At 36.6% G+C, this 13,879-nt stretch overlaps 1 long non-coding RNA gene across 1 annotated transcript; it reads right to left on the bottom strand.

Moving 5' to 3' along the window:
- Positions 1-5,318: 5,318 nt before the first annotated feature.
- On the bottom strand, positions 5,319-10,512 carry LOC138048838 (uncharacterized). The gene is made up of 2 exons (XR_011132220.1): positions 10,106-10,512; positions 5,319-5,512 (listed from the first exon to the last, which is right to left on the bottom strand). It is a non-coding gene; the product is annotated as an uncharacterized lncRNA (long non-coding RNA).
- Positions 10,513-13,879: the final 3,367 nt, after the last annotated feature.

Raw genomic sequence — 13,879 nt, 5'->3', positions numbered from 1 at the left:
GCAATCCCATTGGCTAACTCGAAAACAATCACCGATGATGTCACTCTTACATTACCTTATATTACCAAGAGAAAATGAGGGGACAGAGAGGGAGGCTCAAGGCGTTGGCCGGGATATGTTATGTCACGAAAGTTATTTTTAGACGAGCGGAATTCTTTGTTCTAGAGAAAGTCTGTCTTCCGAGACGTCCGCATGCAGTCTTGCTTCGCTCTCAGGTTCTTCTGATGGCGCACGTGGAAGGCTGATGAATATATATTTTCTTTCAAACATCGGACCGAGGTTGGCCTGCATGCGGACGTCTCGGAAGACTTCCGCTCGTCTAAAAATAACTTACGTGGACATGACATATCCCAAGAGCTGGACCGGGAGCCTCCTTCTCTGTCCCCTCATTTTCTCTTGATATTACCTTATGCTGAATTTCAATTCGAGAAATCTTTTCCCTGTACGTACCAAAATCAACTCGCGCACACGGCTTTATAATGCTGCCGCCTCGTCACCCTCGCGTCCTCGCGAGGGTAACTCGTTGGCAATTATCTTTGAAAATACGTGGTTACCCCCAATTTTATTTTTAGATTTCAATAACACTTGAGAAGATCTACATTCCCTGCGTAATCATAACCCTGGCAAAAAATATCTTTAATTAGTAGGCATATCGTCCTTAAAAATACCTTTCCCCCTTATATTTCTTTATGAGTAATCATTTCTTTAGCCGGAACAATTATTTTTCTCTCTCGTTTCCTTACCAAAACGTAAAAGACATGAAAATTCCACTGCCCACACTCTCCCAAGAGAAATAAATGCCTGTTTCTTGAAAGTCACGAAACATTTTCAAGCCTTTTTCAATTCCCTCTACCCTCTGTATCTTAAAAACGAAGAGATTTTAAGTCAACAAACTTTACTATCTTTTTACTTTTTATCCTCTTCAGTTGAAAAACATCTTTAAAAACTGGCTTATACAAACAAGCACAAGGCAGTTTTCTGAATGACTTTTCGAGCCCGAAAAGTTACCGGGACTTTCGAGAAACTGACGCCCCAATTCAGATTCCCTACATATGCCTGCCCCCCCCCCCCCCTTCCATCTGAAGCTGAACCATCATTTATACTACTAAGTCTATCAATATCACTTTCTATTCATTACTTCAATTTGATTATTCCTTTCCATTTCTAATTCAGCTCCAAATTCTCTCTCTCTCTCTCTCTCTCTCCACCAACAGATTGTAAAAATTGTGACAGATGTCTCCGGTTGCTAAAGAGGAAAGGCTGTGAATGCCACTTCTTGAAATGAACCTTCCGGATCTTTCCTTTCGTGGCTCCAGATCAACCAAACTATGGTCATACTATATATGTTGTTAAACGTAAATATTAGTATACGTTATCACGTTATTTTGAGTTTAATGTAAAGTAAATATAAACACGATTAATTTTTTTCAAAGACCAACGAAATTTTTCTTAGCCAATCAGAATGAAATATTTTTTAGTGTATGTTATTAGTATGTGTAATCAAATATCGACGAGTGAAATTAGGCAATAATTTCACGCACATTTTGTCAAAATTCAGATAATTTCCCAAGCCTTTAGGCGAGGGAAATTATCAGAATTTTCACAAAACGCAAGTGAAATTATTTCCTAATTTCACGAGAAAACCATTTGATTACCTTTTAATGTCATGGGTGACAAATTATGCTCACAACCGCAATTATAACATCGCTCAAGTACTTTATCCAACTGCTCAGAAGATCATCTCCAGGTTTTTCTCAAGGTTATTTTCGTCACACCACTTCTCAAAAACCGTCACCCAGTTAATTGTGTTTTTTCGCACATTTAAATTTTCTGCCGCTTCTTTTAATTTCGTAACTTCTTCAATGATCACTCTCTTAAATCTTGACGCCATCTTAACTTTAATCGAGATTCAAAAGATGTTACCATGGCAATTTTATAATTAACGTTGAAATTTCGCGGCAAAACTAAGAAGTAATATGTCACCCATAATATCAGTATAGGTAATCAAATGGTGACGCGTGAAATTTGGGAATAATTTCACGCGCGTTTTATCCAAATTCAAATAATCTCCTGAGCCTTTAGGCGAGGGAAATTACTTGATTTTGGACAAAACGCAAGTGAAATTATTTCCTAATTTCACGGGTATACTATTTGATTAGCTATTAATAACATGGTGACAAATTACTCCTTAATTTTCAAACCTAGATGCCTTTTTACCACTATATGAAAAGTTGCCATGGCAACGATGTAATTTCACATGTGAATTTATAAATTAACGCTGAAATTTCGCGCCAAAATTAAGGAGTAATTTGTCACCCATCTTATTAAAGCTGTAATCACACTTGACGCAAAAACAAGGTAATAACTACAAAATAATGATACAAAACCTATTGCTAGTTTCTGCATCAAACTTCTATAAAAATAATGTCACAACCTTCCTGTCTCCCGTAAGAAACTAAGGATTCAATCGTCAGTTATACACTGAATTCAACATATAGCATCTTTCCTATAACACTTAAGAAATCACGTTCCTTTCATTACCATCCGTATTACTGTTGCGTTTGTACTTATAAAATCTGAACTTTCTCCGTTTTCTTATTTGTTTTCTTTTTCTCACAAAAAATGCCTCAAACCAGCTACAACACTTTGAAAAAACAAACATTAACGCAACAACACCTTATTACCTAAAAGCAATATTATAGAACCATTTCAAACACCAATTACTTCTGAACAACAAGAGGTCATTTTTACGAGGTAAGAAATTATTCAAAAACTCTACAAAAAACACCCTAACCTTATATTTCGGCTAAAATTGCTTTTCCTCAAAACGAATCCCTTGATCTCTAATCAACACACCACGATGAACTTAACTCTCTTCAAAGTTTCCCAGATCAGAACATGCATGCAACTGTTTATTTTGTTAAAAGTTTCCCCTCAACTTCTTACATCATAAAAATGACCGAATTTTGTTAGGCGATAATTGATATTTCAAATGGTCCCATAACATTACTCTTAAGTAATTTTATTTTATCTTATTTTACTAGCTTTGCCTTTATGATACTAAAAAAAAACCAAACGTTCACTCAATATATACAAAACTGTGGCAGGGGCATCGCAACAGCTGAATAACAAATTAGTGCAGGCCCAGGAGTAAAATATATCTAAAAAAAGAAAAGAAAAAAAACACTTTACATGCAGGTCTAGAAATCTTGTGAAGTTGCATTTTAAGCAAATGGTTTTAGAAGTTCGAAGATTATCCAAATTGTAGTTTATTCTAATAGCACAAAGAGTAGTAGTCATAAAGAAAACGGATTTGAAACAAGTAAGAGTAGCACTAACTAAGTTCATTTTGCCACTGAGTACGTTCTAAATTCTGGTTGTTCCAATAAAAAAAAAATTCTGATATGTTGTAGTTCTACATCTCTTGGGGACAAAAGTATAAAAGCTACTAGCGAATGCTCGAGTCGTTCTACCGCTTTCCCGCACGACGAGAACAACGAATGGACTAAGGTGGACCAGATTATGCGTAGTCTTGTAAAAGAATACCATGTCTAAGAATTCATGCCAATAACATACGGCAAGAAGATCTAAAGATATTAACCTTTCCTTATAACATATTTCTCTGATAGAATAAATTTGATTGCACGCCTTTGAATTTTCTCAAGTTTGGAAATTAAATCTATTATTTGAGTTGCGTAAGCAAAATGCACACGCACTAGCCCAACACACAAAGTGCCGTATGTAGAAATACTTCAAATCTACCTAATATTCCTCCTTATATATCCTAGCAACTTGTTAGTACGTACAGCTTGATGACAGACTTCAGTGCGCCAGGTCAGGTTACAGTCTACTAAGACCCTGAGGTCACGCTCTTCCACACAGGACTGAATGGTACGAACGTTAAACTCATAGCTTGAGGAAATAGGCTTGTACTTCCTTATGATAGATTGCAGCTTACATTTCTTCTCATTGAATGCTAAACGGAAAAACGTACTCTGAATATCTTGTTGTGAAGCGACGCCATCATCCTGACACCTCATTTCCTTATAAACCTTTGCGTCGTCGGCGAACTTCACCACTTGAGTCTCGGTAACGACGTCATGGAAATTGTTTACATGTAACAGGAAGAGAGCAGGACCAACAATGAGCCCTTTGCAGGATAGTGATCACATGGTACAAATCCGCCATACTGGGACGCAAATTGCCCACTGGGACATCTAAAACCAAGAAAATTAAGATTAACTAGCTTTGTTTTAGATGTCCCAGTACGCAATTTGCGTTCCAGTATAGCAGATTTGTACCATTTGATCACTACACTGTAAACGGCCCATTGAACCCTTGATAACGTGGATATGAATATGGGTACGAGACTAGCACTTCACAAACACTCCAATTGTTGAGTCTGTTCAAATATAAGTATTACACGGCCACCGTTTGCAAAAACATAACCCTTCTTCCCCTCATTATAAACATAACTACGTGGTAAGAAAGATTTTCAAATTAGTATCACTCTTCCCTCATAAACTTCAATGTACTCCTCCATGAATGCAACATAGTCTTAATAGATCTATGACACACTAATAAAAGTTCTTTTCAACAATGCAGCCTTCAATAAATGTCTTTCCCTGCTGTACATTAACAACATACACACCATAGTTTATTATTACTTCAAAACGTTATCACAAGAAATCTTCATATTACTAAACTATGTCATAATTATCACTTTATCCCACAAATGCACTTAATTACATGTACACCGATTTTAATAAGCACTACCAAATATCTCCTTGCTCTTCTCCTCAGTCGACTCAAACAAAGGCATCCCAAACTACCCTCCAAAGAGTGCGTTTGAACTAAACATACTTGCACCTTATCTGAGAAGTCACGCAACCATATCCAGTGGGGAGGGGGGAGGGATAAAAAGAATATAAAATGAATGAGGATGCTCATCACACCTTTTAGGACTTAAAAAAGCGGTTTTGGTACTTCTTACGCTGTTCAACCTCAAAAGGTCCACAGCGGGAGCTTTAGCAATATCTGTTAGGATATTGAGCCAAAATTATGACAAGAAACATTTGGCAATTACCTAATTTTTAATGTTGTCTAATAAAAATCCATAATTTGGTACCTCTTAAAAGTGGAAAAAATTTCATCCTACACCCACAAGAAAGGATCTTGATACCTTTTAAGCGTTCTTTTCAAAATTTCCGACAAACACCTCAAAAAAAGAACTTAAATGTTACTCAACACGCGCTTTATCTTCTTCATTTTAACTTCTCTAAGACTTAATTTTCCAATTGTTCACAGTATAAAAAGGCTCCCAACACAAATCTTCCATTTTATTATACACTATAATCAAGAGCCTTGCTGTAATACAATTCACATCAGGAAAAAAAATTCTGACTCTTAATCTAGAATCAGTTCAATCACTCTTCCTGAACAAAGGCTTTCTCATTCCCGTGCTCAATCACTTCACCATCACTGACAACACTGGCACCATTCCCTTGACCCTCTGGAACGACAAAATAAAAACAGTAATAATATACCATATTCCCATTCTCAATATTGAACTAGAGCTACAGCTTGCAATGGAGGCTAATCCGGGGAAATATATTAAAAAGTATATGCATTTGAAAAATCCCCCACATTATCCTTCATTACAAGCCACTTCAAATCCTGACAACACTATCACTAATGTGCGATTTGAGGCATTTAACCTTTTGGCCTCCTCGAAAAGAAATACATAATCAACTACATGTATTTTAATTACACAACTTCACAAATCACTACAACCAACAATTCTATATTTTCAGTAACTACAGTAGTTTTCCGCAATACTTCGTCACTCACTCATTATATCAATTTAAAGAACCTTTGGTTAATTTCTGCACACCTTATTTTTTTCACTCACGCGATCAACAACCTTTCTTTCAACGAAAACAAAAGAAACCTTTGTATGATGATAGAGTTCACTTCCCACAGAATTGGGTTGGAGCACAAACATAGCCATCACTTCTTTAAAAGACACAAACATGACGACCAAAAAACCGAGAATTGCATTTATCTACTAATTTTAATATGAAACCGAAGTTTTTCAAATTAGGGCCCCTGTTTGCTGTCATTGGACTTACTTGCTTTCATTTCATTGCAAAGCAACTTACCAAAGTTTTTCTAAGTAACACCCTAGCAACCATTTTTCCAATGGTTGCTAGAGTGTTGTAAGATTTCAACTTTTCATCTTGTTGAAATCTGCATCTTTTGGCAAAGTTCAGGTTTGCAGTTGCTTCTTCCAAAATCATTTATTACCAGATGTCAACCAGGATGTGGCACGCCGATTTTTCGAATAACACAGTTTTTAGGAAACTTAATAAATATTCTATTTATTCAACTTATATTAAGGACACCCTTACTAATTCAAACGTATTTTTGCGCCATTTACTCAATATACGGGAAAGCAAACCTTAACAAGCGTTATTAAAATCCAAAAAAAAAAAAAACTGGGGCTAATCACACATTTTTCGAAGACAATCAACAATATTTTTAAAAAGCTTTAAAATACAAAGCAATGTATAACATTATTTTCCAAATTGAACCTTAATTATCTCTGAAAAATGCATGGTTACCCCCAGTTTTCTTTTTGAATGCCAAAAGTACTTGCTAAATTCTGCTTTCTCCTCATAGCTTCGAACCGCGCAAAAATATCCCTGTATTAATAATCACCGCCGATACGAAATCCGAATATTTCGAAATGCGCAGAACGTATCCGCAATAACAATAGTAGACACCGGTTTTAAGATTTCATCCACCTTACTTACAAAGCCTGAAAGACTCTACATGAATCAAGTAAGCGTTTTAATAAGCATACGCTGCATGTTGCTAGGATACAGTTTCGAACCCAAACTTAATGTACCTAATAGGCTTGCCCTCGATTCATATTACAACAGGCTCAATTATAACCCTCAATTTTATTACTAAACGGATACCTATACTGGAAAAACTTGTTTAACGAGGATCAAGTTCAACATGCGGTGGCTTCAAATAGTTGACGGGAAAAGAACAAAAGAAACTTCTGCTCGCAGAGTAGATTTCGTCAGCCACTTTAAATTCTTATCTAGTTTATTGCTCTAAACTCTTTCCCAGACATTACTAGCAACATACAAGAGGGGTAAATCACTCAAGAACATGCTTATTAAAGCAAAACTCACAATTAAACGTTTCACAATTATTTGCAACCTCAAACCTACAAAACACAAACCGTCCAGGCCTATCACATTCTTTCAAATATTTCTAGAAAATAACCCATTCACATAGTCCATTATGGTTGTCCATGAACTAGAAATCAGCGAAATGTACCAACCCGGTATAACCAGCTCTCAGTAAGATACTCCCGGTCATTGATTTCAAACTCAATTTTTTATTCAATACAACAGAACAGATTTGATACTTAACTACAGTAAGTGGAAAAATTAACAGTAACTTAATAATTACAGGTAAATATACAAAATGGTGAAATCAATAACTTTCCTGAAATTTTGATATTTCATTTCTATGAACGAACTACAACAAATGCAAAAATCAACGGTACGCGTTCTACACCATAACTATTTCACTCTTATCAATTTAGTTGTTACAGAAAATAGTGAAATATTTCAAAAGTAACAATTTTCCTAAAATTTAATAGTTACAAACTACAACAAATCGAAAACATCAACATAAGCTTATCGTTTCCAAGTATTTCCTTCTACATCACCACACGTTTAACAATCCTTTTGTTGTTATACAAAATGGTAAAATTTTTCAACAGTAACAACTTTTCTAAAATAATATCATCTGTTGTGCTCTTGACTGACGCGCCGATCATTTCTTCAAGAATATCTTGAAATACTACAAAATGAAGAAATCCTTCATCCGACTTATCATTATTCTCGACCAAAAACTTAATCATCAAGTTCTCTTTGCAGGAAGCGCTTCTAACAATGTGACCACAATGGTTGCACTTCACAGTTGCCGAAGAAGTAATATGACTGATCTTTTTATTGCAGTGTACACACTGCTTGAAACGAGAGAATTCTCCTATAGAGTGAATAGTCTCTACCTTCATTTCGAGGTCTGCAATGTCTTTTTCAGGTGTGATGTTTTCCACTACAAGGTTCTCCTTCAAGTTGTGATCAACTTTTCTTTCAATCACTGTATCTACAGTAGTGTTCAGATGAGCAGTATATCCATCTCTACGCAATCTTACTTGCTTGAACGTATATACCTCTTCTACTTTCACTTCTTCGATCTTGCTCTCCCACAGTATCAGTTTGATGCTGGCAGTTTCATCTGCAATGTAGCAATTCGTTTTTTTCAACTTTGAAGCCCCCACACTTTCTATTTCATTGTCTTTGTAGACCAATTTACCTATTACATCCACCATGTCCATATCAACTGCATTATCTAACAGTGACTGCAAACTCAAATAGTTAGTGTCGTGGCCCTCACTGAACTGGAAGTTATACTCAGAAGTTGCTGGCGAAGACAGCTTCGTCATGTCGTTTATGAAGATAGTTCGACCATCTTTCGCGGTGTTATACCGTTCAATTTTCACTGCAGTTTTGGTACGAACTCGATCATCGAAAAAACTTCGCTTCAACCGTGAAAAGCAAACGGCTGGCTGTATTCCACATGCTGACTGAAGCTTAAGGTTGAAATATTCCACAGATCCTGACTTACTGCGTTTCAATGGGGACATACTTTCAATATAGGCGATTAGTGGCGAAGCTGGTCGTTTCTTTGAACTTTGAGATCCTGTAGAAGATTCGGATACAGCGTTTTCATGCTTTTCAGACAAAGCTTCGTTTTCTGCAAAAACACTGAAGTTGTAATCGGCAGATAGCAAACTGTGTTCAGGTAAAGTTTTGTCTTGGTCAATTCCAGTTGCGAAGTCCTTGTTTTTAGACACAGCTTCTACTGTAAACGAAATGTCGCTTCCAGAAGAAATTTCTGTGGACTTCACTTTTTTCGATTTAGCAGCCCGAGACATAGTCGACGAACGCAAACACAAAGACTAAGTACAAACTGAAACTATCCTAAAACTACAAAATGCATTGCGAAGTATCCTTTGACAGATAAATGAGTTAATGCGTGCAGTTTTATATCACCAAAAGGATCGGAATCCTCCAATCACATAATGCCCATTTCTTTAGAAGAGAAGTGACCAATAGAAAATGCAGAAAATAAACCAATGAATGAAGACAGGATTTGAAATCCAATTACCTTTTTATCAAAACAAGTGAGAATTGTCACGTACAAACTTTTACTAGGGTAAAGTTCAGCTATTTGTTAACCAATGAAGTTATCTCAACAGTGTTGATCACGTGTAAAAATCTGGGAAAGATCACGAAAACGACCTTTTATCACGTGAATTCGGCGAACTTATCACCAAAGTGGCTAATAAAAGAAAATACATTTATTTTTAAAAGAACCGCAGGCGCCCCAAACTCATAACCCGATTTTGCAATGCATAACTATTATGTACTAAAACAGTTTAATGGTAAAAAGACTTAAAAATTAACTTAAGTTGAAAAACTGAACGTCTTTCTCTCGCAATAAACTTTTCCTATCTCAAATATGTTGTCCACTTTTGTTTTGTGTCGATTCATTAGCCATTACTGATTTCACTATATCAGCAATGGCTAATGAATCGACACAAAACAAAAGTGCGTTGTATTGCAAAATCGCCTTATCAGCTTGAAGCGCCTGTGGAAAAACTTAAGTCGTCAACGAAAAGATTAAAAATCAATCGCCTCTTGTTATAAACAACTGACAATTTTTTAGTGGCCTTAACTTCGAGTATTAACTAGCCAATCAATTTATATCCACACTTTTCATCACATGTATAAACCTGGAAGAAATTACAGAAAACTCCTTTTTGTCAAGTGCATTGTTGTAAACAACTTAATATTGTCACGTACAATACTTTGGTTAAGGAGAAAGTCCAAATGCATAACTCAAAAAATTTGTTTTACCAGTTTCAATTACGTCTAAAAATATAAAAACATCACAGAAAACAATTTTGAACACGTCAATAACCCATTTTACAGTTATTTCCTCAGTCACCTACCCTATGAAAGACTCCGAAACTGCCGGTGACATTGTATTGATACAGACCTCACTCCACATTAACAATATCACAATAGGATCATCGGCAACCTCACTTCAATTCTTAGCCCACATAACCTAGCTACAATGTAAAATGATCTGTTATGTAAAGTCAGTACCTAAATAAACAATAAAAGGAAACAAACTAGTTTTGGAGAAAATTTAAACCGTCAAGACTATGACGAAAATAATATTTTCAATTAAGTCGAACAATTCTCCTTAGTTGACCATATAGTTCAGTAGACTAAGTCGTAAGCATTAACTTCATTCTCTATCACCAATCTATGAATAACATAATCATAATATATGGATTTGCCATATGGCAATCCAATCTTAAAATCCGTATCATTTCCCGTTTCCTCTGTCGGAAATCAGGAAAGTTCCGTAATGGACTTGTTCCTATCACTCCCCTTCCACGTATTGCCTTTATGCCTAGAGTCCCCTGCACGACATAGCAAAAATGCCCACATTCAAGTAGATTTTATCCGGTGAACACAATACACCGTCTGTCTTGTTTATCCAATCTACCTTCCATTCTTTAGCTCCATAAGGGTACATTTTGTTTAAATATCCTCCAAAACGCCATTTGCGTTTCAATCTTCGACCCCATCCCAGGTTAATGAAATATTCTACTGTATCACACCACAGAAACCTACGCCTTTCTACTACCCCCTGAAATCCTACCAAAATACGCACGGAAGACTTTACGCACAAAGACACCACTTAGCAACGCAGAAGAAAAAAAGCAACGCAGAAAAAAAAAAAAAAAAAACACGAACAAGTCCCACCCATTTTCCGACTGCGATTGCCATACGAGCAACCCAGTAAATAATGTTTTCGCACTCATACAGTGTTAGGGTGTTTGGCAATGAGTACCAAAATTTGAGAAAGACCAACACGCACTAAAGGCAACCCAGTTTACGCTCACAGAGCGTCTTGTTGAGAAATCAAAAGTCTTACTGGAAATCTTTTCCTCTGGCCGCGCTTCAGCCATTCGATGAGGCCAATTCTCGTTCTTCCTAAGTTTTTTTGTTTATGCCCAAAAAGAATTCTAGGTAATTGTGACATTCCATGGCAAGGGAAGTCTCCCGATTCTCATTATATATATTTTTCCATAAGTGTCGGGCCACCCAGTCCCACCAGCAAAATACCGCATCGATTGAAGTTTTAAGCTTTCAGAACTTGCCCAAATTGTATCGGTAGGTCCTGGAATTCGTCCACAGAAAGGCCAGAGAGACAACTTCACTCGTGAACCGCCATGTTTACAACGGAGCATTTTAGGCGTCGATCCCAGTCTGCATGAAACCATCTCTCACCTCTGTTTTCTTTCTAAGGGTTGCCTTCACCCCTTTCCGGCTTAATGATGCCAGTCTGTGGTCTTCTGTGGACGAAGATGGCCCAAAAAACCACTTATAAAGTGATAAACCTAGCGGATTACGGCGAACTCGGTCGCCCTCCTAATATGAACTGGACACTTGTTACACGGCGTGATGTTCATACCTGAGCCCACATTGACCCCAAACAGCAGACGTTTCAATGAGTACTTCTTACACGGTCCCTTAACACGACGGAGCCACGTTCTGCAGACTGTTTATCGCCGAGAAAGTAAAAACAAAAACAAAAAAACAAACAGGCAAATAGCACTTAAAAGGTTAACAAGTAAGTTATACAAATGTAAAGAGCTGACGATGAAAAAGAGAGGCAACTGCGACCTCTTTTCACCTATTGGGTTGATACCCAGTTGTAAAGAAGTAGAGATCTTGGGGTCACCTTCCAATGCGACAGCAAATTTTCAGAAGAATAAACTTGTTAAAGCTAACAAATCCCTACACATTCTAAGAACGCTGCGCAAAGAGGGGTACAATCAGTCAGAAATAGACCTCTTTAATACTATAGTACTACCTAATATTAATTACGCATTTATCTGTCTACGCCGCATCCGAGTCCGATCTTACACCTGTACAATGTTTCTTAGACCGCTGTTTTAAAACGAAATATACGTCTAAGCGAGCGTTTATGACCTCATAGAGAGGCAAAATCGTAAGATTTTTTGAAAAGTTTCCAACTCTAAAGGACATCCACTTATATCTATTATGCCTCGTCCAGTTATAATCTTAGGAAAGAAACGTGTTTTAAACCTAAGATTAACACTATGCGTTTCAAAAACTCTTTTATTAACCGTTTAGCTTTTAAATATGAATTAGCTGTGTATATACTTAATTTTTTCAATTCTTACTATTTACCTTTTTCATACTTTTATTAGATTTTAAATTTCGTACACTTACTCGTAACAAAAGATATGTATCTTTATCTTTAACATTCATGACAAATTCTGGAACATCACCTTCATGTCGATTATTGTCGATTATTGCAACAGCCTGCTCTATGGCCTGCCAACCTACCAGCTTAAGCTGCAGAGGCTCCGAAATGCTACCGCTAGGTTAATTTTTCAGGAATCCAAGTACTGCCATATAAGACCGCTGCTGTATAATCTGCACTGGCTGCCGGTTAAATTTCGAATTGACTTTTAAGATATTACTGTTAACGTATAAGGCTATCAATGGCTTAGCGCCTTTTTATCTCCAGGAACTTATTAATCATGTAAATGCATGTAAATACATGTAAATACAAGTTGCGCTCCGACTGTGATGGACTGCTACTAAACCATGTGAAATTTAAGACCTTAACAACCTTAGGAGATCGATCTTTTGCTGTTGCTGCTCCTCAACTATGTAATTTACTGCCCTATGCGATCAGGAGTAGCCCCTCAGTAGCATCTTTTAAAAAGACACTCAAGACATTTTTATTTCAGAAAGCTTTTTGGTAATTTTATTAATGTGCTTTTGATCTCGTTTTTAGTAGGTTTTATGTAGTTTCATGTTTTAAGCGCTAATGAAAATACCGGTAGCTATATTTATATCGGCGCTATACAAGTTAAATGTTAAAATTATTATAATTATTATCCTTATTATTATTATCCTTATTATTATTAATGTTATTATTATTATTATTATTATTATTATTATTATTATTATTATTATTATCATTATTATTATGTCTATCACACGCAGGAAAAAAGCCAAATACTTGGAATGTTGTAGGAGACAAATTTAGAAATCTCCTCTCCTATTCTCAGGTCTGTGCGGTGCATCGTTTCTGAGTTATTTGTCGAATCATTTCCCGCAACTTTGCAGAGTTTTGTATGGAGCCGCCATGTTGGTGCAACCTCCGTTGTTCACCAAGTTTTAACACTTGTTTCTATGAATGATGCATGCCATCTTGTCTGTAAGTCTTAGATATTGAATGAGGCATTGGTTTGAGGAATAGAGCTGTTGTTGGCGTTGTTAGGAGAGGGTCTCAATGGGGTTAACCGTTAGCGGTGACACGTCAGGGAAAGTTAACCGTAAGGCGTGAAAATGACAACAACAACAAATAACCGTTAGCCGTGAAAAAAATTAAAAGCATTTAGCGTGATTTTTTTTTTCTTTTAAAAGTGGAATAGGGAGTGTTTCGAAGTATTTGAAGACTTCAGAGCACTCAACACCGTCAGGAACCCATGACCCAGAGCTTACAACTCTACTGTGTTCGTGTAACGGCGTTTTCACAGACCGATTTATTTTTAGATTGAATTTCCCGCGAATGAGACTCCCACAGGAGCCCGATGACCAATTACCAGAAATTAAGCTGACGTCATAGGGTCACCGAACCGGAACTGCCTTTGTTTTTTGACCTAATT

The sequence above is a fragment of the Montipora capricornis genome, chromosome 5 (genome assembly GCF_036669925.1).
Source record: "Montipora capricornis isolate CH-2021 chromosome 5, ASM3666992v2, whole genome shotgun sequence".
Taxonomy (NCBI): Eukaryota; Metazoa; Cnidaria; class Anthozoa; order Scleractinia; family Acroporidae; genus Montipora; species Montipora capricornis.
The sequence above is the reverse complement of the archived record's forward strand: the minus strand, read 5'-3'. Positions and strand labels throughout refer to the sequence as shown.